This window comes from Falco peregrinus, chromosome Z, assembly GCF_023634155.1.
Source record: "Falco peregrinus isolate bFalPer1 chromosome Z, bFalPer1.pri, whole genome shotgun sequence".
Taxonomy (NCBI): Eukaryota; Metazoa; Chordata; class Aves; order Falconiformes; family Falconidae; genus Falco; species Falco peregrinus.
Genome location: NC_073739.1, coordinates 20,510,774 through 20,536,192, shown reverse-complemented (window position 1 = coordinate 20,536,192; position 25,419 = coordinate 20,510,774). Strand labels below are relative to the sequence as shown.

The 25,419-nt window shown below is 38.7% G+C and overlaps 1 long non-coding RNA gene across 2 annotated transcripts in view; it reads left to right on the top strand.

The window, feature by feature from the left end:
- LOC129782703 (uncharacterized) overlaps positions 1-23,915 on the top strand; it is a 30,985-nt gene extending 7,070 nt beyond the window's left edge. Inside the window, exons 2-4 of one of the 2 annotated variants that reach the window (XR_008744729.1) lie at positions 9,778-9,889; positions 10,459-10,594; positions 15,613-23,915. This is a non-coding gene — a long non-coding RNA (uncharacterized LOC129782703). Of the gene's footprint in view, positions 1-9,777; positions 9,890-10,458; positions 10,595-14,851 lie in introns of both variants that reach the window. The other variant, XR_008744730.1, reaches the window with a different exon arrangement.
- The last annotated feature ends 1,504 nt before the right edge of the window (positions 23,916-25,419 follow it).

Genomic DNA, 25,419 nt, shown 5'->3' with positions numbered 1-25,419 from the left:
GGTGATCCTCTTATTCTGCAGCTAATTTCTGGTACTGCGTTAGTAACTGCTCAGAAATGCCTCCTAACTCTTACCATTACTGCTTCACAAGGGGAGAATTTAACATTACCATTAATTTTTACTGATTTCTCAGATAAAATTTAATGTAGTGAGAACATTAAGGTCAGAACCATAATGAAAACAGTTTCATAGCTAAAAAAGCAACAATCCATTTCCAAGTGTCCATTTTTAGAAGAAAAAGAAAAATCACCTGCTGAAAGCACATACTTTGTTAAAAAAATCCCTGTAACCAGAGCTGCTTCTCAGTGTACATCTTTCAGCCAGCAGTACTATCTCCATCTAGTGTAGGACTTAGTAAGATGAGAGCTTAAAACAGTTTTGTGTTATGACTTGATAGGTGAAGCAAGTTTATATTGTTTTTCCCTTTCAGAGCTACAATTCTCAAGCTAACCTTAGTTCAGAAGATTTGAGGAGGGAGTAGGGGAGAACATGAATGAAGAGGAAGCCTTTTCCATGTGAGAATCTTGCAGAGAATCATGGCAAAAGCCTGAAGATAGAGAAGGTGGAAGCATGGAAGAAAATGGAAGTGACATGCAGGAAAAATCAGTGTAACCACCTCTCCAGTTCACCACCGTAAATATAAACCTTGGGAGCACTGTGTTGTTCTACTAAGCCTTGAGCCCGTGAGAAGGAGGCTTATGTTCCTGCTTCCTGGGCACAAAGCAGAGGCTGTGATGCTGACATACAGCTGCCTACTCCCATGCTGTGGGATCCCAGTGATGGAGGCCTTGCTATATCCTAAGGTGGCTGAGAGGTTTTTTGTTACCATAGGAACAAAAGCAGGTTTTACTGATCACAGGATTTTTCTGAAAGAAGATCTGCATTGTTAAAACGTTAAACTATAGTGCTGGCAGTCATCCATTCATAAAATGTACATAAAAGGCAAGGGCGACATTGCAACTAGTTCTTTGGGATAGATAAGGAACAACGTTTGTTATTTATATTCCAGACACCAACGACTATGTATTTGGTATGTTCTCATGACTTTGAAGCCACTGCTAGGGAGTTGCCAAGAGGGACTCCAAAGAACTTGTGGAGGGTCGGGTTTCTAGGTTCCAGCTGTTCCAGCGCTACAATCATGCATCTGCAAAAGGAGGGAGGTGTTTGTCTGCTCTTACATAGATGTTCAGTGCCTTGAAATAGTTTGCCCCTCTCAGCTTCCTGTGTGTGGTTGATGTGAGGTAATTCACTCTGACTTTAAAGCTGAAAGTAAGAGAATGGAAATCTGCTTTCTGAGAGTACTGCTGGAATTTTAAGAACGTGCATATACAGTGCACAGCTCCAAAACCCTGCACTTCAGTTCTCCCTTATCATTTCCATATGCATTTTGGGTACAGTTTACCTCTCATAACTTTAGCTGGCTAAAAAGCAGGAATCTAGTCTAAGCTATTCAGCTCATTTTGTAGGCTACAGAAGGAGACAGTGCAAGGAAACAATGATTTCTCTGGCATCCTACCTGTCTTTAATGCTAGGATGGATTGTCTGATGAGTGCCTATTGCCATTGCCTAGAGAGGGTGCTTATGCAAACACATAGACAGGTGCTACACTTCAGGACAACTGCGGTTAGGTGAGAAAATCTCATTCAGCAAAGCATATGCATATATTCTAAATTATAAACTCTCTAAGTTATTGAGGCTTAATCTTAAAAGGGGCTTGTTGGCTTATTATGGTATTTATCATCATAAAAATAATAAAGTGGCTGTAGAATTAACCTGACTCAATATACTATTAATAATACTCAATCCAAAATTAGTCTGAGAAAAAATTACTTCCCTCCCCTCCAGACGCACTGGCACATGTACGGCTGCTGGTTTAAAAAAGCCAGAGTAAAATTAAAGAAAATAAAAACCACACTTAAATTTAAAAATATCTCTCAAAATGTTTGCATTTGCATGGATTAAGAGAGCTGGGCGCCAGAAAAAGTTGTTTCAAATGTCTCCAGTAATTTTTTTCAGAGCATAATCTACAATCCACCGAGATTTTTCCCCCCCCACTTTGTGAACATGTAAGATAAGGGCATGTGAAAGCAATTTTTCGTTGAAAATTGCACAGTGAGTATGCATGAACCAGTATTTGCTTTATTTCAAAGTTCCACAGCCCAAATGCAGCTGTAATTTGCATCATTTACAATTTTGCTGTAAACTGACTTGGGACATCTGTCTACATTACAGCCAGACGAGGCAAAAGATAAGTAGGAAAAATGAAAAACTTCTAACATAATTGATTTCCACCAAATAGCACTGTCTCTGGCTGTTACAACAATTAGTTTATCAATTTAATGTTGATTACGACTTTCCCAATAAGAAGCAGGAAAGCTTGCAAACATCCTCTGAAGAGCAGTGCTGAAGAACAGTCTGGCACTGTTCCCACAGGAGCCAATACAGTATCTGATACATGTAGTTGTGTTTCTAGTATGTGTATTTATTTTACTTTAAGATATTTTCAGATGTGTTAAGCCAAAATCTGCCTTTACAACATTGTCCTTTGATAAATTTTATTTCACTATGCTCAAGCTAAATTTATCCTGTGAAGGCATAAGTCTGGGCTTGGAAAATCTATTTCCTTCAAGTCTGTGCTTCAAATGATAACAGATTCTAAACACAGAGCAAGAAAGAAAGATTGCATTGAGAAAGCAATCAAGGTATTGTCTAAATAAGATAATAATCACATTTTCAAATTTGTTTGTAAGAAAACAGCTTTAAGAGCTCAGGGAAGCCCTTAGAGAAGCATGCAGTTATAAGATAGCGAGGAATCCATTATAAAGAGATGGGAGCTCCAGAAACAAACCGTTGAGAATCACTTGATTTCTTAGAAGTGATTTTTTAAATACTTCACGTGCATAAGCCAGAAATGTAGCTACAGAAAAGTGCACATGGTTTTCTAATCTTCTATTTATCTGGTTTTCATTATATCCTGCAATATGTTTTCTTTGCTTTGATTAACCTAGTGTTGCACATACCAAACAGGGCATCAAGCATCTCATTTCAATACTATGGGTTAAAAGTATGATTCTGCCAGTAAATTAATCTCTGGAACTGTGAACAAGAAGGAGAAATTGAGATATCAGTCCACTGTGCTTATATTAATGTGCCAGTACGCTAGCAGCCACAGAAGAGATCACTTAATTTCTTCAGGATGAATTTAGTATGAACTTCAAGCTATAATAATTAAATTTTTCATGAGCTTTCCAGAGTAGCACATGGTGAGATTGTCTTAACCTAACCTAACCAGTCCTTCTCAAAAAAAAAACTAGCACTGCCATAAGAAGAGACTTTTTCCTTTTCAGACAAAGACAAATTAAAAAAACCTTTGTCTTACCTAATTTTAATCATGATATTAAATTTCCTGTAATGTAAGCATTGTAATTTCTGTGTTCCCTGTTTAGCTGGCAGGAGATACACACCTTCAGAGAGCAATTACAGTTTATCCCAGATCACCCCCACTTATCTCCCTTATCTTTTTCTATTGACCATACAGGAAACACAGCAAGTGTTACCTTACCTTTGGGCCTGACCTTGGGCAACTCAGGAGGATGTCCTCTTTGACACAAATGGCCTTCTAGCTTTTTTAGCTTTGATCTTTTAGACAGAATATATGTAGATCCACATAGAAAAGCTACTATAAAACAATACATAAAGAGTGGAAGGGTGGGGAGATATATATATATATTTATCAGTGTATATAAATAATTTATATGTATAGATATGTAGTGTATATATGTGGTATGGAGACACTATATATAGTCTCTATATACACTCTGTAAAGTATATATATTTGTCATATATATATATTTGCTATCTATATATAATCTATGGATTATATCAGACTGTGTGTGCGTGTGTACATATATATATATAAATAGCAGTCAACATTTTGAGAAACAAATATTTTAGCTATAACAAAAAAATTTTGTTTGCCCTGGAGATCACTAAGCTCTCTTCCTGTGGCTGCTAGCATACTGGCACATTCATATAAGCACAGTGGACTGATATCTCAGTTCCTCCTTCCTGTTTGTGGTTCCACAGACTAAAATGGAAGAAGGAAGAGCAGCCTCCCACTTCCTGCCTGATGCTAGGAATATAGATCGTAAAAAGCTGACAAGCTGATTTATCCAGAACAACAAACACAACCAGTCCATGGAATTAATTATTTCAAGATATTTGAGCTCTTTGAATTATTTTTAGTGATTTCCTCCAACAGACATACCCACCTTCCTCTGCATAGGCCAATTCAGTTTCTACAAAATATGCGCTACTTTGAAGCGTTCACTTTCAAAAGACGTTCAGATCTGTGGTGTTCCAAAGCAATGTTTTCCCAGTGGCTCACCTGGCTCTCCGCAGTCACTGGTGGCTTGCTGCAGCAGACCAGCCTGCAGTGCCAGTGGGAGTGATGGCTGTTGGAAGATGTCAGATGAACGGCCAAACCAGTAAGATCAACATGCTGGGAACCACTTGGTGGCAGTGGGCAGTTCAAGGCATGGGTTGGGAGCAATACCTGCTCTGTGCAGGTGGTAACCTGACTTTGCCCAAAAGCCTGGCCTGGTTCTCTCCATGTTAGCAGAAGATGTGATTGTGGTGGTTTTTGTTGCCCTGTCCTATGTGGGGTGATTGCTGTGCTGATCCTCCAACTGGCCAGCTGAAATGAGTGGTCAGCAGTGATTTTGCCTGCCCAGGCAGGATCCAGCTGGGTTTGCAGTCTGAATGAGCCTGGCTCATTTGGTCCTAGGTGGCTTGGAAACAAATTCCACATACTTGGTGATGGAAACACCAAGACTAAAAATATTAAATAGATCTTGCATGGCAAATAAGTAATGAATAGCACATGTGAGAAGTGGTGAAGAAAACATGGTGGTTTTGGAACAATAGTTAAGAATTAAGTTTTATGTTTAGTGAGTACTTATTTTGTCATACCCAGTGATGGAACTGTTACCCCATTGCAGTACTTTTTGATCTATAAAAATTAAATAAATCTGGCTCCGCACAAAAATCTGAATGTAGATATGGTAGCTGAAACCTTGAGAAAGGCTTAGACATTCATATGGTGTAGCGTCACCCATAGTTAAACTAAGTTAAATATTTAAAAAGTTAAGTAGTCTTCATGTTTTAAAATACAAATGATCTACTTCTTGACATTTGGAATATTTACTCTATCTATATTCATTTTACTATGTGGGAGGAGAATTATTGGGATCATTGGGATAGGATTGTAGTTCTGCTTTATTGTGGCGATTCCTCTGTTTCTGCATTTGCCTGTTTTGTCAGCAGCATAGATAGAAAGGCAGTGCGTACAACTCTGATTTGTACAGGCACACAGTGAGACCAATAACTGTATGCTTTTAGTTATCTAAAAGTCTATGTTATATCCCCAGAATCATTCAAGTACCTGCTTCCTAATGAGATCAAAAGGGCTGGACACTTGCACACCTGTGTGGATTGACCTGTAGTTATTTTTTGGCTTTTACCTAAACACTCCAGAGACTTCCTAAAACTGCACACTGCCATACCAGCAGTAGGCACCTGCTGGGAAGATGCCTCCATCAGGGAAAAAGTCCACTTGGGGCTCTCAGTGCAGCAGGAGCCACAGGCAGAGAAAGCAGCTGCCTCACCTATGCTGTGCAGTGCAGAGGAGGGGTCCCCCATCCCCTTCCCAGGTGGCAGGGCTGGTGGTGTGGAGCAGGAAAGGATGGAGCATAGCCTGTGCAGCGACAGGACATGTCTGACCCCGCAGAAGAGGGTGTGGGGCCTGCAGGTGGGTGGTCCAGAAACAGTCTTGGGGGCAGTCTGCGAGGTCCTCGCCATCACTGCTGTCCCTGACAACATGTTAACAGGAGCCTACATCTGGCTGCTGTTGTTTATTCATCATGTGACTCTGGTATGTGCCCCAGCATTTACTGTTGTTGAGCCAGCCCATATGCCAGGCTGACTTCTGTGTACCTATTCATCAACAAAGGGCTGAAAAAATTAGGCTGGCACATCCTTTTTGTGGAGCAGGCTGCTCACGTAGCAGATCTTGTCCCAGAGGCAATGTTATCTGAAGAACTGATGAAGACTAGGAGGGCTGGGACAAATCTGAGCACAGCACTGGCACCAGCGCTTCTGTGCAGGTGTTTAGGCAGCAGGAGCTTGTGAAGACAGATGTTTGCTGTGCTGCCTGATACAGGTTGCCAGGTTGGGGCACCAACTGGTCATGGAGAAAGGATGAGGGAGGCTGAGAATCTCTCAAAGAACTGGATCGGACCTTTGGTCCACACCGTCCCCACTCTAGGCTGCAGGAAATGGTCTAGCAGTGGTCCTCACATCCTTTCACTGGGTACAGAGGAGTGGATTGGGACTGGGGGAGGTGGTGTATCCTCTTCCCTGTATTTGTGGCCTACTGAGGATACAGCTGGAGCATTCAGGAGGTGCCTTGAAAGCTGGCAATGGGAGCATAGGCAGGTATATAAAGATATGGCCATTTGCTTAGTTTTTCCATATGGCCTAAGGCAATGTGAGATTCAGGGTAGCATTAAAAGTATTTAATACATCTTGATCTTTTAGTATGATCTAAGCAATTTATGGATACTGAGGACAGATCATGATTAGTGAAACTCATTTAAATATTATACGGGATAGATTTTTTTTCAGGGGCTTATACATTTTCACTTAAGCCATTTAAAACACAGAGGAAATTAAAGTCTTCTCTGAGGTTCTGATGGATGGAAAACTTAAATGCTGACATTGTACTGTTTATTAGATCCAAGAATTAGAATATCCAAATTAAATCAAATGGAAAACATTAGTGGATTTGTAATTATGACTTCAGTATGATGGGAATGCATTGTGGGTTTTTTGGTTTAGAAAGCAAATGTTATTTAGAAGCCACTTCTCTTAAAAAATCATGAACATAAACCACCAGTGTTAAGAAAATCCCCACCAGAAGTATAAAAAAATGAAGCTAATTCTATTTCAGACTACTGAGCTTTTCGTTCTCTTATAACAGCTCTGAGTACATGGAACCTATTACGTTAGATGAGCATGTTACTTCTGGAAAAATTCACTGGTCTCAGTGAAATGAATTTTTTATTTTTTCTTCCTCAAAGAAAAAACAATGCCTTGGATTTCATTTTTCCCAGATATTAATGTCAAAGCGGTGTAAACAGCATGTCACTTAATTAATTCAGTAAATTAAGAGACTTCCTGTTCTAACACAGGTGTTTAAACTACACTTGAAAACAGAGTTTACACTCAGAACATGCTTCAGTGTTGCCCCTTATGTCTTCAAATTTGTATTCTTAGATTTTCTTTTAAAATCTATAGTCCTTTTCTTGCAAGATCATGGAGTATTTTGTGTTACCTTTGGAGCTACGTAGATTGCCTCTGGTGCCTAGCTTCAAACCTTGACTGTCCAAGGACTACCATTTCTTTAGGTTGATTAAGCAGCTACATGTGTCAGAACTCACTGTGAAAGTAATGTGTCTGGAGTCTGTGTTCATGTTTCTTTACAAAGTGGATAACAAATTCAGTCACAAAAGTCACAGAGATGTACACCAGAAAAGCATCATAAAACCTGTGCACCAATTAGCTGGATAAAAATTGGTTCACAAGTTGTCCATCCAAGAAAATGGACGAAAATACAAATGAGCAAAAGAGTAAGAAGTGGCTTGCAATACTGAAAAATTCTAATCTACTGAATCAAAGCAATTGCACATCACTAACTGGCAACCCTAAGTAGTTTGTTGTCTTTAGAAAAAACATTTCACTTGATAGCTTTGAGTAATTACCATAATATACATTTTCAAAGACACATCTTCCCAGAGAAGCTATCTGAAACTGATGGCAAGTGGCAGCAAGTTGTTGTCTCATCCATCTACCACAACAGGGAGTCAACAAGCCATATGAAAAAGGAATAGTCAATGCTTCACAGCCAGAATGCAAAGATGTTGTAAGCTGATACCACAGGTATCTATTCTGGGTCACTCCTTCAATTGTGATTTTGTTGACGAAACAGTTTCAGACTTAATAAATTTCTAGATGCTTTATAGATAAGTGAGAGGAGCTGAAAGAAGATGAAATTCTGAAATTAAAGAACTTGAGAATTATCTGTTAGAATTTTAAAAAGTAAGTATCTCAGTCAGGAAACAAATAAATACACAAATCCAAACCAAGGACTAGCTGATGGGAGACAGAACTGCATCAGGAAACTGAGAATGTAAATCAGACCACAAGCTAATCCTGGGTGCATCACCTGCAAAATAAGAAATTTTCATTCTGGGAATAACAGAGGCATTTTATATAAGGCATGAAAGACAAATTGTGGTGGGTTTTTCTTTTACTCAACTCAATGTTCAGGCCCCAGGTCAAGAATATTGTGTGTGCAGGGCACAATAAGAAAGATGTAGGCGAACTAAAAGGACTTCAAGGGACAGCAACAAGAAAGATAACAGTTTAAATAACATGATCTGTGAGAAAAAGCTGAGAAAACAATGAGGTACATGATTTAATATATGAGAAGCTGTGGAGAACGGTGTAAAGAAAAGTGATTTGCCTCTTAATATGTCAAGAAGGAAAGACTTATTTGCCTATGGGAAAGTTAGTTTCAGGCAGATAAAAATAAAACTTTATAATATGTACATAGTTTATCATGTGGAGATCAACTCTTTCATGAGACACCACAGTAGTTTGAACAATGTCTTTCAAAAGTGATCTATGTATATGTGATCTTAGAATAGGGAGCAGATGGGGTCACCTCCTTTCTTTGAGGTCGCAGCGTGGCATCTGTTACCTCTGGACCTATACAGCTTCTGCAGACTGATTACTTTTGCTCAGTTTTAGAGTGTAGCCATAAATGCAAGAATGAGCACTGGATTCTGTCATTGCACTGGAGATACCCACATTTTATGGATTGTTGAAACATGCTTATCAAGAAGTGCAGAATAAAACTCATTTTTTCTTACCTCAGAGTTTCCTTGCGAAAGGTGACTAGTATGTAAAGCTTGTTGCAAAACTTGTTATGTTTGGCATCTGCTACCACTGAATGGTACCAGGGAGTCTGGATCTGTTCTTTTTCCTCCTTCACCCACACTTCACATATTTTTTCAACTTTATTTATATCTGAAAAAGAAGCCACAGGGGATTTTTAAAAAGGGAAGCATCCAACACAAACAAGTGTTCCAATTCACATGAAGCAAGATAGTAATCCTGAAACATAAACCAAAATCACTTAGATCATTCTGTCACAATATAAATCCTGTATACAGTATTTTCTTAAGAATTCTTTTAAAAAAAATGATCTTGTCTCTCACATTTGTTCAACCTGATCAGTTATTTTTGTCAGTAACATATCTGTTTGTGATTACGTTCTGCCTTATCATGGGATCATAGGAAGTTGGAATGGACGTCAAGAAATTTCTGGTACATCCCACTGCCATGTACTCATCTGTCACCTATCTGACAATGCACACAGATCCATTTTTAGAACATATGATTTTTCATTTTTCAGTCTAATTTTTGGAACAAACTGAGATGAAAATTTCAAGGTAGAGGGAAAAATACTGCATGCCTAAACAGAACCTGGGACAATATAGTGATCCCCTCTGCCTGCCTTCCAACATTTTGCTCTGTTAACCATGTGTTTTGTTTTCCTTTTCCTCCTTATGCTATTTTACAGCTTATTTTTATAGAATTGTTGCTTTCTAGCTTCTGTCTTTTCTTTGCCCTTATTTCCTGTTATCTTCACAGATGATGGTGCAAAGAGAACTCAATTAAATGACTTGCTATAGAAGAGCCATCAGCAGCACCGTATCTTTCCACTGAAGAAAATGGAAATGCAATAAGCACAGAAACGATGCTGGTAATTGTTGATAATCATCTCAAGACTTTCCCAGTCCATTTTTTCTTACTCTGATTGCATTTATATTGTGGTCTGGACATGCTACTTAAGGACATAATGATTACCCTGTGTTGCATCCAAGCAGCTCTTGCTGCCCTCAGTTCTCTGGCAGCTGCTTGTTGTTTCCCCTAGACATCAGATTCCCTTCTCTGCTCTTTCAGCATGGACCTGATGCCAGCACCATGACTGAAAGCCAGGCCAAAAGTGATGGCTGACCTCCCACCTGGGTACTTCTTATGGGAATCTGATCTGTTGGAAAAAACCTCCCAGTTCCGTCCTATTTCTTGGAAGGTGCTCACATACTCAATGTAAACCTGAAGGCAGGAAATAACTCATTAAACAGAATGGTTTTTAAAATTAGTGAAGACTGCCTGGAGAGTAGAATCCCATTTTTCTAAACTCCGTGATGATGCAGTACAGTCTACCAATGTGTTACCAAAACTGTTTAGATATGCTAATGTAAGTTTTTGCAGTTTTTTTAATCAATTGTCAACCTCCTTTGTGATATTTTTTTCCTGTTTTTCTTTCAGTAACTGTCACTATGTCTGAATTGTTCTACAGCCAGTGCCATTGTTGGGTGAGGGACCAGCTGGAAAAGTCGATGACAGCCTCTGCTCTAGATGACCTGCTGTCCTTTCCAGCGCTGTTCTGGAATGGATCGCCAAGGTTAGCAGCTGTATTGTGAAACTCCAGTTTATAAATTATGATTTAAAATGGAAAAGAAGAAAAAACCCTTATGCACAAAGAAGAAATGTCAAGCACCGGGTTATTTATAATGTAACTCATTAGGCTTGGACCTTTGTGTTTAATTTTATGCTCTATCTGCAAGAAAAAGATTTAAAATAGTTGAGAAGCATGTTATATTTTTGAACATCTGATAGCAAAGTTTGTTTGCCCTGAAAATAGGGAACAAAAGAGAGCTTGGTGCACATTTAGTGACTTGCAATGTGATATTTGAGGTGCTGGAGCATGCCCAGAGAAAGGCAATGAAGCCGGTGAAAGCTCTAGAGAATGAGTCTTATGAGGAGCAGATGAGGGAATTGGGGTTGTTTAGTCTGGACTGACGGGGGACCTTATTGCTCTCTACAACTACCTGTAGGCAAGTGGGGGTCAGTCTCTTCTCCCAGATAACAAGTGACAAGACAAGAGGAAATGGCCTCAAGTTGTGCTGGAGCAGGTTCAGATTGGATATTAGGAAAAAATTCTTCACTGAAAGCGTAGTCAAGCACTGGAACAGTCTGCCCAGGGATGTGGTAGAACCACCAACCCTGGAGGCATTTAAAAACCGTGTAGATGCAGTATTTAGGGACATGGTTTAGCAATGGACTTGGCAGTGCTGAGTTAATGGTTGGACTTGATCTTAAAGGTCTTTTCCAACTTAAATGATTCTATGACTATGATTCTATGATTTGCTTCTGTAAAAGGAAGACCTATGTTGATCTGCTCTGAGCAGTTGTCTAGATGACACCCATCCATTTCAGTAAGGATGGTGGGAAATTCCCCCCAAATATTGGGACATATGCAAGCTTCCTTTCTCTTCTCTAGACAAGAAAAGTAACCTGCAGTAATGGGGAACTTCATTAGTTACCAGAAAAAAAGCATGTAGGTCCTTGAAGAAGACAAATCGAAAAAAATGAAGAGGTTTTGCATTTCGCTGATTAAAAAAATTATCAGGAATACTTTTTATATGCAGGGACTCCCATCATTCCTAGGAGGTGGATCTGTTTCAGAGCTGTTACCCAGCTTTGATACTCGGAAAGGATTCTTAGCGATCTTCCACTGTCTCCACAACATCCATCCTAAAAGGTCTATTAATCTATGTGCTAAAACAGAGATGAAGATGAGTAGAGGAGTCTAAGGCTCCACTGATGAAAGTAATGAGTTATTTTATCAAAGAGCAGCTAGAAATATAATTTTTAGAGAACATTTCTTTAAGAGGCATTGTGAGTTGACATGGAGTGTACCCAAGGACATTTACAGCAGCAGTGCCTGTGAATCAGGATTTAGTTCGTTGACATTAGAAATAAAGTTCAGTTAGGAGAACAGCTCCATCATCCTCTCGATAGACACCATGGGAAAGCAGATAAACTTGATGTATTTCATGTTATACAAATAGTAACAATCTCCAAGAATTCATTAATTGATGTCCTAAAGGCTATGAAGAAAAACATTACATTATAATTCCCAGAGCAACAGCTGAGGTTATGATTATGCAAAAAATAAATTCAGTGAAGTCCAAAACTAATGTCAGATTTGGCTTTCATGAGCTGATTTTCCCCAGCCGCATTCTCACATCAGTTTGGGTTTGTTTTTCCAACTCTTCGAGCATAACATTTCTTTGCATGGCTTTAAGTGTTATGAAACACAGAAGGAACTCAGGAAGGACCTATAGCCTGTTTTTTGCCCCATCCACCATGTGATATCTGGGACAGCCCTTTCTTAAACTGGTTGGATCCCAACTCACTAGGGAATTCAGAAGCACCTGGATGACTTTACTAGTATTCCTTTCATGCTTGCAAGACCGTCACAAGGTGAAATAGTCTGCTGCTGCTTCTTATTGCTTAACAGCATCCAAAGTGCCTGGGAGTAAAAGTTGTGAAGACTGGGGGCATATACAACTTTTTTCTTATCTTACTGCCTTTACCTTATGTGGCTTTATCCCTGACTCTTAGTACTCTCTGTAAGCTTTTATCAGAGATAATCCTAAATCCTTCACTTATTCTTTGATTTGTGGAAGCACTACAGAGCTGAATATTTTTTTTTCATTTCATTTATGAGGACAAAGACTTGGACTGCATTTTGCACTATGAAGTTTTGTGACCTCAAATAAAGAGATCAGGCAAGCACATGCAAGCCATATTAATACCCTGTAAAAACACAAGAAGAAAGCAGTATGTTAACATATGGGGATGATCTGTTCAGGCAAAATGAAGTAATGCAGTGCTTTCCCAGGAGAATAATATTAAGCACTCTCTGAATATTAATTAGCAGAACTAAAGCAAAAACATTACAGTATAGCTATAAGAAAGGGATATGTGCCACAGCACTACTGCAGGGCCTGCTGAATGAATACACGTGCAGTGCTTTCTGGTCCTAAGCTCCTATGTGCGTTAAGAGTTAGTGACATTCTGCAAGTAAGACGATTAAGTAAATAGATACATATTTACTGCTATATACACAGCATATATATTTCATAAGAATAGATCTCTGAACCGTCCTACTCATGTAACCTGTCCCATGGAATATAAACAGGCAGGGCTTAAGTGGTTGTTTATGGCACTTGACATGAAAGCATCTAATTTGTTATGTCACTAGATGGTCACCTGCCAAAAGCTGGCCACATCCTGTTACCTGCTTATGTGTCAATAATATACTTATTCTGGCTGTCTGCAGTTAAATGAAGTCAGTCAAGTTTCCAGGGAGTATAACACTGTACGCCATGAAAAGACTGAAAGGGAATTTGGGTGCAGTGAAAGGAGGTGAATGTACACTTTTAAACTTTCTAAGTCATTCAAGCCTTCAAGCCTAATAAAGTCAACAAAACACACTAATTATTTAACAAAAGGACCTGCATATAAGAGGAGATCTCAGACACTGGGCGGCATCTAAAAGCTGGAGCTGCCTAACACAATTAGTATTTTTATACATGTTCCATCTTACTCTATATAAATATCTTGTATGTGGTAATGTTGTTTGCCACAAAAGAAATGAACCTGTTAAAACTCAAGAAAACCATCTGATGCCTGGAATTGCACAGACATATTTAATAAGGGCTGTACATTCCAACAGTGAGAAACAGTGATACCCTAAGATGTTTCCAAAATGTTGTCTGGAAAAAAACTCAACGCTTTTTTTTCTGGGAGTCCAGGCTGGTAAGTGTCAGGATGCACCACGCAAGGACAAGTGCCATTTGCAATGGCTGTGGGGGGATCCTGGTGGTCTCCTCTCCTGCTCTGGGCAAGCATGGGCAAGGCCAGCAAGGCAGGCGCTCTACAGTGTCTGGAGTTCACAATGGTACTGGATAGTGCTCTGGACAGATTTGGCAGTGAGTAGTTGAGCCAGGTCAGTGTAAACACCTGCACTGTATCTGAGCTGCTAACTTCTGAAGAGGAATTCCTCCTAATTGGTCTGTGCAAAGAAAACTAATGTTAGGCAGGGAAAAAAGCAAATATTGGCCAGAGAGCAGATAAGAACCTAGGTCTGCCCCAGCTGTGTCTTGTCTGTGACAAAGAAAAGTGAAATAAATTGCAAGGTCATTGCACCCTGCCTGTATCAGACTGTCTTTCATATTCAATAAATGATGTGTGATTACAGTAAGCAGCTAGCTTTAAGGGAGTATATTTTGGCAAGGCCTCTCCTCTCTCTCTTCAGCACTGGTACAATGGCTTTGTGCCACAGTATCCTCCTACCTGTCAGAATACCTCAGTCTGAATGCACCAACTGCTACTAGTTGAGGAGTAAGACTGGTGTTAGGCAGCTGCTCTGGAATGCGTCTCAGTGGGGCGAAGTCACTGGGCAGAGAGGTTGCTCCCCCATACCTACAAGGGTCATTCTGATATCAACAGGAGTTCCCTCTCTGGGCCAGAGAGTGGTGGTTTTAGGAGCTAACAGGCTATTTTGTCTAGGTCTGTTTGTGGAGGATACAGCAAAGTGATTGTCTCCTTCATCTATTTTTCCCTTTTTCCCTCTCCAAAATGACTCTGTCAAGATGTGGTGGGTTTTTTTGTTGTTTGTTTTGGATTGGTTTTTTTATACTTACGGTTGTTTTTTTCTCATTGCTTTCCCTCAAAAGCTCAACATTTGAATTTGTTTCTTCTATGGGTAGCATAAACTGAAGACAGATTTTGTTTGCTTCCCTTTACTGAACTTCTCTTGTTAAAAATGACTGATGCTTGTTTATCCTCTCTTTTGTGCTTTGAACAGATATCAAATCCCGTGCTTTGAGAAAGGAATATAGAAGGGGATCATGGATTCATCATCATTCATCATGCACTTCGATGTGCATGTGTGTGCCTGCACTGCAAATGAGGCTGCAGATAAATTCATTTGTCTGCTTGCAGTGAGCTGTGATTAGACATCTGACTAGCTGGAAAGTGACTATTCATTACACTGCAACACTACAGAGCTAGATTAACTTTTTTTGAGGCTTTTCAAAGGCACCATTTGCACTTTCTGGCATCCACTGAATAATAATAATAATAATATAACCAAATAGCTTCTTAGTATTTTGTAATGCAATACCAAATACGAGCCCATCACATTGACTGGGAGGCCACTGGGTTAGGTCCTGTACAAACACCGTATGTTTTGGGTCCATACAAAAGGTCTTGCAGTCTAGGTGAGCAAGACTGAGCCACAGAGGGCTTTTTTTTGAGGTTGTCAACTTCCCCCATAACTCTACACCTTTAGGGACTTGCCATATAACTCTGCCCCAGAACGTAAGCAGCATTTGAGACAAAAAGTCTCATTTCTGCTTTACAGTAGATGTCTTTATTTCTCCACTCCCAGTGCAGGTAGCTTCCTAAAGGCAGATTTGTCTGTCATGGGTGGTGTGCCCCAGGGTAAGCACCATCTGGCAGCACAGAGGCAGTGGAGAAACACTGGTGTCAGCCTCTGGCTGGCTGATGGCACACAAGGATGGCCACTGTTTGTGCCCATATTTGACTGCTGTCTTCATCCCTCAGGTCTGCTAAGATCAAATTCATCATCAAAAAATACCGGACTGTTAGGTGCCTGATCCAAAACCTGGAAGTGTAGAGGACATCTTAATGAGATCATCAGCTCCTTTGAATCACTGGGTATGTTCTTCAGCCATAGAACTGACTGTTCAGTCCTTGAAATGACACAGGTAACCTTCTAAGCCTGCACTGTATATAACAGATACAAATATGTATTCCCCTGCCTGCAAACATCTTGGAGCAGGGATTTTTCTAAGACAAAGTCCTTAACAATGTTCAATTGGAGGGGTATTTTCCCCTGTAACTATATCAAATTCTTACCTTCTAGGCTGGAATATGCTGTTCTCATATGAATAGTCAGTTTTTCTTGGAAATATAAACAAAAACAGTGTATGCACTTTTAGAAGAATCAAATAAAATTGTATTTCTGCTGCTACTGTAGGGAAAACACTTGAGCATTCTTGCTTACCAGCTTTAACACCAAAGCCTAGAAAGTCAGAAAATGTACATCTAGCATAGGAGTATCTTTAAAACTCCAGTAAACTCTTTCAATGCTCCGATATTGAAATATCTCAGATAAATTTCTATTTTGATCAGTAGAGCTATCATATTAAAAAATTTCTGTGTATATGTGAAACAAAACTGTTAGGGACTATTATTTAATTCTGATTTCGTAGTGGTGTTTGTTTGTATAGATAGATTGAATGAGTTTTGAATCATACTAAAAATCAATACAGGGAAGTTGTGGCTTGGTTTTTGGAAGGTTTTGGTTTTGTAAAAATTTGTGTCTGTGTGTGAATGATTGAAGGGATATAGAAAGCAAGTCAGGCTTCCTAACAGAAGGGAAGCTGGAGAGTGTAGCTACAGTACTTTAAATGAAACCTTGAGTTTAATAAAATATGCTTATCCTCAGAGCTGACCCTTTACCATTTCTTCAGCTGCGAAGGACGTATGCTGCAACACTAGGTCCTTGACACCATCCAGAGGTTTTCTGATGTCACAAAGACCTTCAGAAAAACAAGTTTTTAATGTTTCTATTTCAGTTTTAATGTTGCATGTCTACCTCGTTTACTGTACCATTTCATTAGCCTTTTCCATTTATTTAAACTACCTATTGTTTCTTGTCTTAAACTATAAATGTCTAAGGGCAGTGGATGTCTTTCTGTGCTGTATGTACCAGTCCCAAAAGAGTTGTGACTCATCATCTATAACTAGGCACCCAAAGTACTATAAAATACCTTTGTGGAAGATTTGCTGTGACTCAGATAGAAGATACCTGGTTGTTACAGAACCTGCTGTCAGAGGGACTGCTGTACTGCATTATGGTAATGACTCCTTCCATCCTGACAAATAGTAAAAGGATAATCAAAACTAATCTGCTGCCAACTTTAGGATTTTAATAATAAGCTTGAAAACCAGGAGGAAAACTTTTACAGATGCTGTAATTTCTCCTGGAGGAGAAGAACTTACCATGCTGTGCTTGAATTTCTGTTGTTTAGTACAGGCATGAAACTTTCTGACAGAGCAAGGTATAGGCCTGGAAAGAGATCCCTTAAAAAATTGTTCTTGGGGAAGCTGTGTTTTGTAGACCACTCTAGACATACCTTTTTGAACCTTTTTTAAAATTTTGACTATGCTCGGGAAGAATTTGGTATGTACACAAATGACAGAGAAAGGAGGGTCAGCAGGAAACAGCATACTGAGGAGCAAGCAGATACATCAGAAGTTACTTTCTGCATCTCCTGGGAGCTACAAAATCAAACGTGCTTTTGAAGTTTAGAGGGGAAGATCCTCAACCCTTTTCTGTCATGGGCCGGGAGCTGAGGACAGCTGCAGCAGCAGCAGAGAAATGTGGTGAGAGCCTGCCAGGAAGGGCCAGACTTTTCATGGGACCAAGAGCCAGCAAGCTGCCAGATGGCACCTACAGCTGCTGTTAAGGAACCTTGGTGGTGCCAGGTGTATTCATGCCTCCAAGATGACTAAAGGCACAGTGACCTTAAAAGAATTGCTTGTTTCATGGAGTTTCTCCCCCATCCATTTATGATTAAAAATTTACAAAACTCATTCAAGTAGGAAGTTGTTGACTTCAGTGTTTAAGATGCCACAAGTCGACTAAGTGATTGCTTGAATATGACGGGATGTAAACAGGCTTTACTCCACTGATTAATTCTCTTTGAAGAAGAATGGTAATTAGGCTTAAATTTTATTCACAGGTGTCAGAGATAAGAGGAATGAATACATCTTCATTATCTTTGTTATAATAGGTCAAGTAGCAAAATCTAGAAGAAGTTCAAAGTTCAGTATCTATACGTTTTTTTCACTGATCCTAATGGGAATGGGTTCCTCATTCTTAATTTTGTCATTGCTAATGTCTTACTCTTTAGTGAGACTTCACATGTCACATAATTTTACTCCATGCCATCACTGCGATAGGGGTGCTGTTCATTCCTGTCCCTCGGGGACCATGCTAGCTGTGCAGCTGCAACATAAGCTTGAGCGCAGTCCCATGACATATGCTAATCTGATAAATCACTGCATTTGGCAGTGGTTTAAACTAACACCCTTGCACCAAAGCAGGGTCTAAACACGAAGACAGTAAGACACAGAGCTCAGGGAGCCCTTTTTGCCACCGCTGAGCTGCCAACTGCCTGTGCGAGGGACTGCCTCCTGCTGAGGTCTTTGCACTCTCACAGTCAGAACTGCAGGCTTGGTTTCACAGATGGAGCTCTAATTTTAACCTCTTTTTGTACAACTTTATTGCAGCTTAACTACAGCTTACACACATACAGTGTATGTTAGGTCTCAGCCTTGCAAATGTGTTTGTACCAGACCATACTGACTGCTCGTACGGCCGTACCCTTGGCAGATTCGAATAACCAACTGTGTCACGGGGCTGCTAGAGCTGTTCAGACATTTCAGTGAATGTGCCCTACTTATTACTATTTTGCTTCAGCAGTCCCAGAGAAATCATTGTGTGTCCAGGGAGGAATATTAAATAGCCTTTACCAAATAGAAAATTGAATCAATGTAGTCCATAGTTAATTAAAACTTTTTCATTTGTTCAGTGTGTGGTATTGCGTATCAAATTATCTTTATTTTATCAGCATAAGAACAAATTCTGGAGAAGGCATATGTACCATGAAGTGCTTTGGTATAGGACACAAAATATGACATGAATGTGAATAACAGGTTTATCATCTGTACATTCTTTTTCATAGATAATTTCATTTTTTCTCTTCCCAGGAGACTTTGGAAGGGGTGGTTCCTTAAATATTGAACATCCCTTCCATAAATAGCCACAAATAAGTATGAAAATGCAGTGCTGAGACCACAAGAACTGGCTTTGGATTCTGAATTCAGCTTGTGCACACACTGAGAGTTTACATTTTTGTATGGCTCCTAGACGGGCCTGTGCTGAAAGGTAAGATTTAGATTGCTTTAAATATAAATGTGTTGCACTTTTCTGTGCATTTTATATCAGATTTTGGAACAGTTAGTACCTTTAGGTTTTGGAAATGCCAACTGATCTGAAAGAAAAAGATAAGATTTTAAGACTAGATGTTTAAATTGTGAAAGTATTAAGCATGAATAAATTCATACCTGTAAACTGAATGTAGTTAAATTATTCCAGTTGCAAGTGAATTCAACTATTCATACAAGCTAAACACCAGAAGAACAACTATCCAACATTTCATAACTCAAATTTTAAAATTCCTGAAGTTCTTTCTAACTTAACTTTCAAAGCCCCCATTTTTTTTATACCTAATTTAGATAGTAATCTGTTTTTCAAAGTGACTGTGTCCTCTTCAGGCTCATCTACACAACAGAAAGAATACATGACTGTTACACATGATAATTTATCCACACCAGCCTCACAGGACAAGCTCTGGTAACAGTAACAGTCCTTGCAGCAGCACAGTCTTAGTGTGTGCTATCAGAAAATAAACTCTCCAGGGACCCTTAGTTAAATTAGAAGCAATACACTAGGACGTGATACAGCCACACTACCCTAGACAGACAAATCTTTACTTTCTCGTCAAAATCACCAAGAAGGTTAGAAGCACAAATCTTTATTGACTGCCAGTAAAATTTGTTATACTAACTCAATGAGGGACTTCATAAGTCTTCCTCAAACTTATCTTTACAGGTTATACATATCATAAATATTGTTCTTCTGTCCATCAATCAATCAATCAATCAACAAATGGGGTTGTTTGAGCTAATGGTGACCTAATGGTATAGTAGTGGTTCTCTCTGGAAGAATAAAGCATGCTGCGGCTTTGTAAAAAATAATGGTTCCTCTCCTGCTCTGAATTTGGTAACTAGATAGTACATACTACATGATACCATGCTGTAAGAAAATACCATTAACTACCTCTGTGTTAATCGAGGTGGTTGTTATCAAGAATCATCTGCAATCATCTCTCTTGCTACATTTCATTCTGCTGTTATGAGAACCAGCAAATAAGTGTGTGACATTCTGACAGTGGCCCACCTGTTAATGGGGATTTCTGGTGTTAAACATTATAGTTCATAGCCATTATTTTTTCATTTATGGAGAGCTTGGATTTGTATGTATGTGTAATGTATTAACTTTAGAATAACTTCTCTAAGTCAGCCTGGTATGCCTTCTTTTATGTACACACTCTTTATGGCCCTGAGTTCTGTTCTGCACTGATTCACGATATAGTAATAATTTGTTAATTTCTTTTCCTTCTGAAGACTTACAACAGCTCTCAAAGCCTGACATGAAAACATACATTTTAAAAACACTCAATAATTACTGATTTAAGGTCCAGACAGGCTGAGTGGCATTTCTGTAGGAATCCTCTATTGCAAAGGAATTCTAATGTATAAACTCCTCAAATGACAAAAGTAGTATATTGGTTCTTAAAAAATATCTTGAGGTATAATGCATAGGCTGCAGACATGCAGAATAATCCTTAGAGGAGCTAGCAAGTAACATTTTACACTACACGCCTAAATGAGATAGGATTTCACATTCCATTTCAGAACTGATTTAAGAGCTGATGGTTTTGTCCAGAACATGCAGAAAAATCAATCTGAATTAACTTTTAAAATGGATTGGCTAAACCACATTAAATTTCTGTGTAGCCAGCTCTCATTTAAAATGCATTCATTTACATTGGAAGTAAATGTAGCTAAACTGAATTAGGGCCACTTTAATTTTGAATGAGAATGTGCACATAATGCACTTGAAGTAATCACAACTTTAAATTCACACCTTTACTTAATTTGATTTAGTTTTACTGAGTGTTCACAGATGTATAAACTCTAAATCTCACTGAAGTCAACAAACATTTCTTCAGATGTGCATTCTTACATGTTCAGACAAAACAGAGCAAGCAACACAACCTAAAGGAGCATGTCCTGACAGCCAATGATGCTGTGGACGCAGGATGAAGGTAGAGTTTCCTATCTAGAAAAAGCTATGGTGAAAGCAACTGTCTCCTGACTGGTATCATCCAGTACCTGAACACTGAAAACATTTAAAACCACCTACTGTCAACATTTCATTATAACTGCGATAGCCAAATTTTTGGTAGGTAAATAATGTTATCAAAAGCCAAATTTTTGGTAGGTAAATAATGTTATCAAAATTGACCGCAGTGGGTTGCTACTACTTGACAGGCAACATCACCTGTGACAACCAAGAGGCATTTAATAAACTGTGGGTGTTGATTACAAATGCTTTCCCTGCAAACTGCAAATCTTAATGACCTGGTTTGCTTGATACCTGTGGCCACCCACTGCTGGGTATGCTTGCACTATGTACAGCTTGCTGCTTCTTCAAGGAGCTGCAAATGGAAGAAGCTGAAAAAGCATTTATTTAAGCTATTGAAAAAGCTGTGGGAGATGTGAAGGAAGAGGACAGGGATAATACGACCTCTACGAATCTCTTTACTCTTATGGCTCAGATTAAAATTTACGTGGAAATAATCAATGTGCCAGATGAACTACAGGATTTCTTCTCAGAATGTCTGTTCAAAGGTTAAAAAGTGCAATGGCTGCGTGACTGAGAAATGGCAAGGTATGAACATGAAGTGAATCACCTGGTACTAGCTGCATATGGATGAGCAGGCTGTACTAAGAAGTGAGAGAAACGGGTCATCTGGCCATCAGAACTTGGCTGATTGAAATTTGCAGGTAAAGCAAAAATGCTGTGAGACTGTAAATGTCAGAATTTAAAAATCGGAACAGAATAGCTTGCAGTGAATTTATCTGTGGTATTTCAATAAAATACCTTAATAATAATAATTTCAATAAAATATCTAAATACCTTTCAATAATAATAATATTGCATTGCAAATGCTGCTATTGCAGATTCTTTGAAAAGAAGTTGAAGGTATAAGCCAATCTGATCAACAAAATTTTGAGCAGAGCTAATGTGCTCCGTTTCTGCATCATCTTACTTTTATATGTGGTCATTTTTAAAAGTTGCATTGAAATAGTCAGGCTATTTTTCTTTTCCCACAGAGACATCAGATTTATAGTGAAGGCAGATTTTTTTCACTGTATTAGCTTCTGTCTTTATCTTAGTATTAAAACCAAATCCTGAAGTTTCACATTTTTAATGCATAGAAGCCACCTGACAATTTCAACTTAACGTGAAACTGCACACCTGCAGTTAAATTTGTAGCAGATTCCCATAAAAATAAGGTACAACATTCTAAATCTACATTTAGACATATTGGCCTTCTTTTAGAAGAGCAACATTATTATATTTTTTAGAAAAACCAAACTGTTTGGTATTCATGGACCTATAGATGACTTGTAAGTACATCAAGCTTGCTCATACAGCTAAGTTATTTGTGAGAGCCAGGAAAAGAAAGAAAATGCAGTTGCTAGAAAATAGAGTATATATGTATAAAGCAATGCATGACAGATTACATTTTTGCATTTGTTGTCATTATTTTCAATTTCAACTAAGGTGACATTTTAGTTACGCTTGGGTTGTAACAAATTTCAAGTCAGTAACAAATTTCACTGTTTAGCCTGAAAAAGAGTCAGGATATGGACTACAGGCAGCTTGGCTTGCTGCTGCTGTTGAATGTTGCAAATCCGTAATCATATTAATAGTTCTGACCCAGTTAAAAACTCATAACGAATCATCACGAGTTTTGCCTATATGAGTGTATAAGCACCAGACGACACTGAGCCCACGGCATCCTTTCACAAGTGTGCCTCCCATATCTTCCACAAGAACTGGCCAGCAGAATTGATCCTCCCGAGTTTCAGTTCAACTGTGGAAATTAAATACATTGTCATAGAGATTTCCCCTGATTTGACTAAATGTTGTTTATCCCAGCTTCTTCTTGCAAGCAGTTTATCAAAATAAAGTGCTCAGCAATCTTTTAATTCAGAAGCTGCATCTCAAGGTCAACAAACCTCCATGTGCTCTAGGGCAAATAATAATGAAAATTCCAGGTTTAACAACATCATTTTAATGGCAAAATACTTATTTTATCCTTCTCAATTGCATTTAAGCCACAGGCTTTCTATTATGATTATTTATGGTTATCATTTTGGCTGCTCTGAGCAGCAGTGTCTTGGCTTAGTTGTCTTCTCTGCTCTGAATGAAAAATGAAGTTTGAAAGAATGTTCATTACCTTCACGGCATGTGTTGACTGCACTGATTCTTCATCTGCCAAAGTGTGTGTGCTGGCTTCTGTCTCATCTGGAGACCTCTGGAACTAAAAGTAATTGATCAAATTAATTCTAATATAATCCCACACAGACCTTGCTACCATTGCAGCTTGTTAACCTTATATGCAAACAGTTTATTTAAACTATCTGGATGACATCATGAAAACTGCCTTCAATACATCAAAAAAAGTATGAAATGAAAGCTGTTTCAACATTTTTTCCAAGATAGGACTTGGTTTTCGTTACTTTTTTCTAAAAAAAGAAAATTTGAAACCTGAATACTTATTGAATTAATTTCAATTCAGTTGGCCATACCTCCCAAATTACTGTATTTTCCCCCCACTCCTTAAAAAGCCCTACAACTTTCAAATCGAGTTCACCATAGTAGCTTTGTAGGTAGTACTAAGTAGCAAGTGAAGGATCCTAGTAGCAATTTTCTGAGCTGTGTGCTCTCTTTTCCTTCATGCTGATGATTCTCATTCCTGCATCTTGTGGACCTTTACATCTAAATCAAGTCACTGACAGATTTCTGTCATCCCTTATGGACTCCACTTCACCTATTGCCTCTCTAGAACAGCTACAGATTTTGGTTATGCAAAACATTAAAGCATTTCTAATAAACTCCTTTACAGTTTTTTCCACCATCCTGTGTGCTTGCTACTTTCATACTGGCTGTCGGTGGTGGGGCACTATTGACACCACTAATAAATTGTGCCCTGTGCAACATCCTGGCATAGTGTGTGAAAGGCAAAATTTCTCTGATTGCACTGTCACGGCAGAATATATCATTTGTTGTAAAAGTAGCTATTCATAAACCATCAGAAATGTCAAGGGTACCTAAAACAGCAGAAAGTGATTCTCATAACAAAATAAGAGTGAGAACATAAGTGTGCACATGACTGGTTGTGATTTATAGGTACAGAATGTTCTCCACTGCTTCGGGGTCCCAGCTGTAACTAGACACAACATGGTGAATTAAAGATAGCAGAGCAGTCTCAGCTTCAAGATTTCCTATAATTTATCACTTTAGCCTAAGCACTTAGCCATGATGATGTCATGTAAATAATATATATATATATAAAATAAAATTTGCCCAATATTGCAAAAAATGAGAAGCAAGATTAAAAGGTTATAAAGATATTACCATGATCATAAAAAAATAAAGTAGTATCTCCCAATCATTTTCCTTTGTAAGTGCATAGCTGGGTTATAACTAACAGCTTTAGGTCTTTCTATACTGAATACCTCTGGGAAAATACTTAATACCTATTAAATATAGCTTCTGGGAAGGATGAAGACTGTCATGAGAGCAGTCCTAAAAGGACAATACATTGTCATCATGTCTTGTGATTATTATGCTACTTAATAAGCAAGAGTGTCCTTTTCAGGAAAACTGGGCTGGTTCTCCTAGGCTTTCATGACAGTTTTATTAATTCTCTTGGCTCTAGCCTAGTAGGCAGTTTTCCCAAAATGCCACACTTCTAGTTGAAAGGATATAGCATACATTAAAGTCCATTTCTTCTAGAGTTGCTCTAAGCTATATACTACAGCCTGTATTCTAGTTAGTGTTAATTAGCAACATTTGAGTAAAAGCTTTTTCTGAAAGCAGATACTGAGATGCAAACTTTTTGCAAAAACATCATTTTTTTTCAGATCTAGGATAAATTTTACAGTCAGAACAGGAGACATAATTCTGGAATTATGCTGTTGTTCTGTGGCATAGGAGTCCTAAGTCCACATCTACATAATTTCTCTTGCAGTAGCTTGGGAGACCAGTTCCACTATTTTGACAACAAAGGCCTGGTTGAAAAAGTAAATTATTTCATTAAAAAATAAAATATGGCTTGTTTCTGACGTTATTTGTGCAAGTAGCTGCAAAGAGCACACAGATACCTGGCAATAATGATATGCACAGTGCTCTAGTCAGTTTCTGATGATATCAGCATGTGAAATGTGGTGTACGGCAGTTGTTTCTTAGTTTACATTAAGCAAATACCAACTGTGGATAGATATGGCTACACTTCGTGTATCAAAATTCCCAGATCTGGTTTGTGTGCTGCAGTGCAACTCTATTCTTTTTTTTCTGGTTGTATCAGGTTCTGCAGTAAAAAATCACTACATTTCCCACAGACCTTCCTCCAAATA